This window comes from Ovis canadensis, chromosome 19 (assembly GCF_042477335.2).
Source record: "Ovis canadensis isolate MfBH-ARS-UI-01 breed Bighorn chromosome 19, ARS-UI_OviCan_v2, whole genome shotgun sequence".
In the NCBI taxonomy this organism is placed as follows: Eukaryota; Metazoa; Chordata; class Mammalia; order Artiodactyla; family Bovidae; genus Ovis; species Ovis canadensis.
Window position 1 is genome coordinate 21,750,637 of NC_091263.1, and position 6,000 is coordinate 21,756,636.

Consider the following 6,000-nt stretch of genomic DNA (forward strand, 5'->3'; position numbering starts at 1 on the left):
GCTCCGACTCCCCCCCAGAGGTCTCTGCACACCAGCCACTCCCCTCTCCCCACTGAACTCTTAGACCCAGCGTGTTACATCCAGACTGGAATCTGCTGTCCCCCAGAGCGGTCACCATTTCCCGTCCCCAGGACTTGGTTCCTGTTCCAGTGTGTACACACTCTGGCCCTTTCACTCGGCCCCTTGGTCCCTAAGTCCCAAGGAGATACCTGCTCTGTCCCAAGCCTTCATTCATTCCACACAGGCCACCCAGAGGTACTTATGGCATGGTGAGCTTTTCAGGGGAGCCCCATGGTAACCTGGTGGATTTTTCAGGCTGAGTCTGCTTCTGTTCTTCATCATCTTTTCTTCCCCTTCCTGGATCCTGAATACTTTGAAAACAGGGCTGAACCGTATACAGTGTGCGGATCGTTCTGGATAATAAAGTCTGCAGCACAGATTCGGGGTGCCTTCCTTTCTAGGTCAGGCAGTGTCACAGGAACTGCTTCTCTCAAGGTGGGGATGGCTGACTAACATAATCCCAGGGTTTGCGGGGGGGCCTCAGCATCCTTGACCCTCTGAGCCTCATCAAGCCAGTTAAATAGTGACCCAGCATGGGTGGGTTACTGGTCAAACTCAGCCGGCCCAGCCTAAAGGAACCAAACCTATACCTTCACAGAGCAGTTTGCACACTAGGCTCGGCTTCCTCCCTGGGAAGAACCGGGCCGACGTGCCGGCTCCTGGGTGGGAGTGGGAGTGCCCCGGGAGGAGGCAGCGCAGTTCATTAGCCCCCTCATTTGGGGCAAAGGGGATCCGTGTGGTGACAAACAATTGTCCAGGAGGATTTAGGCGGATTTGGCCAAGTGTCCCTGTGGGCCCCAAGCCTCCTCCTAATCCAGTCCACATTTCTGGCTACTTAGGATCACATTAAATGTCAAAGCCAGCGTTTAGGGAAATATCTACATTTCGGATGCATCGCCCTAGTCAAAAGAAAAGCTGGAGCGAACCTTCGAGCATTTGGCGCGAGAGGCGCTCTGTGTGGTCCGGAGTGTGAATGGGGAGAGGGGGGCGGCGCCCTCGCGGCCTCCCCGCCCAGGAATGCGGGCTTTTCACTTGTAGAAAATGCTAATGCTTTGTCCCAGCCTCGGCCTCCCGGAGGCGGGAGGCGCCCGGCCGGATTGTCCCAGCTGCATTTGCATGTGAGCGGCCCCTGGTCCCCGCGTCCCCACCCCCTGCGCCCCGCTGCCTCCCCAGCACGGCTTTCCCGGGGCTTGTGGGACTGCGCGCAGACCGCCTGCAAGCGCCCTCTGCCCTCACTGAATCCCTGCTAAAGCCACAGGTAGCTAGCTACTCTGGACGAATAGCCTTTCCCCGGAGGCAGCAGGCAGGTGAATTTTTTTTTTTTTACTCCCGTTTCAAAATTTTATTTCACACTTTCAGTTACTTTTTAGGACACAGTGTAGTCCATCGAGGCAGATCAGGAGTTTGCATGAACCATCCTTCTGTCCAGTCTCCCACTGATGGTCTTGTGGCAAGAACCCTGCGTTTGCTGTGACATTTTTTCCCCCAGGCGCTCCAAAGTCACCATTACGCGCGCGGCTCATCCTCAGAAGGAGCAGCCGAGGGCCCCCAGGGCAGGGGAGACTCCAACGGATTAAGCACGGGCCGCGGCGAAAGCGCGCGCGGTCTGGGAGGAACCTGCTCGGCCAGCGCGGTGCGCGGGCCTCGGGGCTCAGGGCGCCACCTACCGGCGGCTGGGTCGACGCGGCGAACCGGCCCAGAGGGGCCGAGGTGGTGCCGCCCCGGGGAGCCCCTCTTTCCCGGCCAGGCTCCACGTTTACCGGCTCGGAAAGCCATCCCAACCCGAGGGCCCCGCGCATTAGCGACCCAGCATTTCCCCGAGCCGAGCTTTCGTTCTGGCCGACCCCCGGGGGCCCAAATGCAGGCGGAAAACATAACGAGATCCTGCCCAACAAACCTAACTCTGTTCCCTCCAATCATTACAGTGTTTCTTTGATTAATTACGTTCCTTCTCATTTTACTAATTTTCTTATATTTATTGTGTTGGCTTTATTTTTAGTTGTTATAGTAATTTTCTTTTATTTCATTTTTGTTTATTATTTCATTTTATAGTCATTTTGTTTTCACTAACTTTATTTCATTATTTAATTTCATTTGTTCTGCTTTTATTTTTATTTTCTCTTTATTCTATTTTTTATTCATTTTATCTCATTAATTCATTTGTTTTTATTGTCTATTATTTTATTTGTGGTTGAAGGGGAAAGATGGATATCTTTTTCATCCTATCCTGAGCTGTATGTGTTTTCCTGCCTCTGAGTTTTAAGAAATAGTGAAAATGAATACTCTTCAGCTCATTATTTGTAGTTTGTCTCATCTCCACAACTAAATTGGAAGCACCTGGAAAGTCGGGAACAAGGTTTGCTGTCATCCTTGGGCCAGGGACATGTGTTGACCAAAAGCCATTAATAAATATTTCTCCAGTTGACACAATGTGAAACCCAGATATTAAATCAGATATTTAAATTCCATCAAGGTACCTGCTCTGGGCACAGACTCCCAGCCTCTAGAGCTCCAAGCCAAAATTAGAATGGGAGACAAGGACCCGAGAACTGGAACAAAGCATCATGGAGGAAGTTTCACTTCAGGTGGTCAGGTAGAGGGGGCAGGAGACAGCTGCAGGTGACTGGATCACAGCGGGTATGTTTCAGATTAAACTAGGAAAGAAGTTCTAAGGTGTGTTTTGTTCTCGTTTTTCTTGTCACACTGCAGAGGGTCTTAGCTGTTGGAGAGAGAGTGGTCTGTAATTTGAGGTAGGTAAGGAAGGAGATCAGCTCTGGGATTTCTTTGGAAGGAATGATGCTAAAGCTGAAACTCCAGTACTTTGGCCACCTCACGCAACGAGTTGACTCATTGGAAAAGACTCTGATGCTGGGAGGGATTGGGGGCAGGAGGAAAAGGGAACAACAGAGGATGAGATGGCTGGATGGCATCACCGACTCAATGGATGTGGGTTTGGGTGAACTCCGGGAGTTGGTGATGGACCCGGAGGCATGGCGTGCCGCAGTTCATGGGGTCTCAAAGAGTTGGACACGGACACAACTGAGCGACTGAACTGATTGACTGACTGAAGTGTTCATTTGTCAGCTCTGAGACCCTATGGTTCTTTGAGTTCCACAGGGCCCCCCACTTCCCCGAAGACCTTGTGCAATATGGTGTATGTCTTATGTTATTTGGGGGAAAAGAAGAATGAGTCACTATTTGCCATCAGTTCTCTGGAAAGCACTGTGAATTGCACTTACGAATTTTCACCTTATCTTCCCTCAACTTAATATTCTGAAAAAGATGAAATTTCTGGAAAAGATGAAAAAGAGGTCTAGTGAACATGCTTATACCCTAGATGCAGCAGTTAACACTTTGCTAATATTTGCTTTGGGCTTTCCAGGTGGTACAGTGATGAAGAATCCCCCTGCGAATGCAGGAGACTTGGGTTCAGGTTTGATCTCTGAGTCGGGAAGATTTCCTAGAGGAGGGGCATGGCAACCCACTCCAGTATTCTTGCCTGGAGAATCGCATGGACAAAGAAGCCTGGCGGGGTATAGTCCGCGGGGCCACAAAGAGTCAGACACAACTTAGTGACTAAGCAAAAAGCTCACACAGGGCGTCTACCGCCTGGCATGGGCTGGGAAGGGTAGAAAGAGAGAAGCTTCCTTCCAGTCCTGGAGCCCGCAGCAGGGCCAAGGGTCCTTCTTGAACACCATTTCTGCTGTTCCCACAGGTAAGGGCTCCGTGGGAATGGCAGGGTTGACAAGAAGCCCAGTGAAGACACCGCCCAGATGTGACTTTCAGTGAGGCTCTTGGCATTCAAACTGGGCAAAAGATGGGTTTCTAATCCACGAATTTCGGGGAGGCGTCCCATTCTGCTTTTTCATTTGTTGGTGTAGCATCTCCTTGCCCCCCTCTCCTCCTGGATCTGGCTTCAGCAGCCCGGGTCCAGACGCCGGTCCCGCTCACCACTTCCTCTGTGCTGCTGTTTCCTCATTTGTAAAATGGCACCAGAGTAGCAGGAACCCCATGGGCCTGTTATGAAGCTCAAGTGAGCTGCTGTTTGTGAAGCTCTAGGAAAAGAGCCTGGCACCTAGTAAGCACCAGTTGGGTGAAGGTTAACCAAATGAGTGCAGAGGCTACTATAAAATGCCTTGTGGAGATCCCGAGTTGGGCTCTCTTCTGCATTCTGGGAAAGAAAGAAGGATGGGTTCATGGGAAAGTCCTGGGCATTGCTTTGCTACTTCCTGGCTGTGTGACTATGTGCAAACTGCTTGCTCTCTCTGGACCCCAGCTTCCACGGCTATAAAATGAGAGTAATGCTCACTTCAGAGGGCAGAGTCAAGGAGAGTGCTTAGCAAAGCTGCTCAGCAGATGGTCTCTAGCTGTTTCAAGAGGGGTGTTCTGAGTTTTTGATTTCTGCTTGTTAAAAGCCAAGGTGCACTGCTGTCATGAATTAGGAGGAAAAGAACCTCCCTTGGCTGCCCGTTACCTTGAGTTGTTACTAAAACTTTTTCCACAACAGAAGGCAGGCTAAGGTTATGGGGGGAAATCAAGGGTCCCCAACCTCTGGGGCTGACGCCTGATAAAATGAGGTAGAGCTGATGTAATAATAATAGAAATAAAGTACGCAGTAACTGTAATGTGCTGGAAGCATCCCCAAACCATCCCCTCTATTCCTGGTCCTTAGAAAAACTGTCTTCTATGAAACCTGTCCCAGGTGCCAAAATGCTTGGGGGCTGCTGGGGACTAGGAATGCAGAGACGGGTCCTTCTCTGTTTCAATCCCCCTGCCCTCTTTTTGTGATATTCCTCAATCTTGAGGAGGAATGGGTACAGAACAAGAAAGGAAATAAAGTTTTAAACACAGAGGTTAATCATAAACTCAGCAGAGGAATTTGGATTTGGTTCCATTTCCATTCCAATTTGTTCCAACCCTTCCAGGGAATGGGGCAACCACCACTCACTACTTCCTGCTGAAATGGGGTGTTGTCCCTGTTGTTGGGTTGCTAACTCCTCTTTTGTGACCCTGTGAACTGTAGCCTACCAGCCTCCCTCTATGCATGGGATTTCCCCAACAAGAATACTGGAGTGGGTTGCTTTTTCCTTCTCCAGGTTATCTTCCTGACCCAGGGATTGAACCTGTGTCTCCTGCATTGGCAAGTGGATTCTTGACCCACTGAGCCACAGGGAAGCCCAGCCTAACTTGGGGAATGCACACAGAGTTGGAAATCATCTCAATTTCCAAGCTTAGCATCAGTATTTTGTATTATGAAAACATTGCCTCTCTCTGATTACTTTGTCATAGCACCTGGACAAAGTTTTGAACATTAGTAGACATTACAATGAGGATAACAATCAAAATGCATCTGTGTATTATTTTCTGAATGTGTCTTTTCCACCCTGGACATTGGGGTCAAAAATATGGTTTGGGGGCTTCCCTGGGTGGGCTCAGTGGTAAAGAATCCACCTGTCTATTCAGGATCATGGGTTCGATCCCTGGTCTGGGAAGATCCCACATGCCGCGGAGCAGCTAAGCGCATGTACAACTATTAAGCTTGTGCTCTAAAGCCTGGGAGCTGCAAGTACTGAGCCCCCAAGTCCTAGAGCCGAAGCTCCAATACAAGCGACGCTCGTGCACCACAACTAGAGGAAAGCCCACACAGCAAAGAAGACCCAGCCCAGCCAAAAATAAACAAAATTATTGCTTTTTAAAATAATATATGTGTGAAGGAATGTCCCTTGTGGTGCAGCAGTTAAGATTCTGTGCTTCCACTGCAGAGGGCTCAGGTTCTATTCCTGGTTGGGGAACTAAGATCCCACATGCCGAGTGGTTCAGCCAAAAGGTTTTTTAACATACCAAAAGTAAAAATAATAATAATAAAATGAAATATGGTTTGCAACAAAACAATAGCTTTCCATAATGTTATTTAAATGTCTTACCCAGTTCAGCAGTATG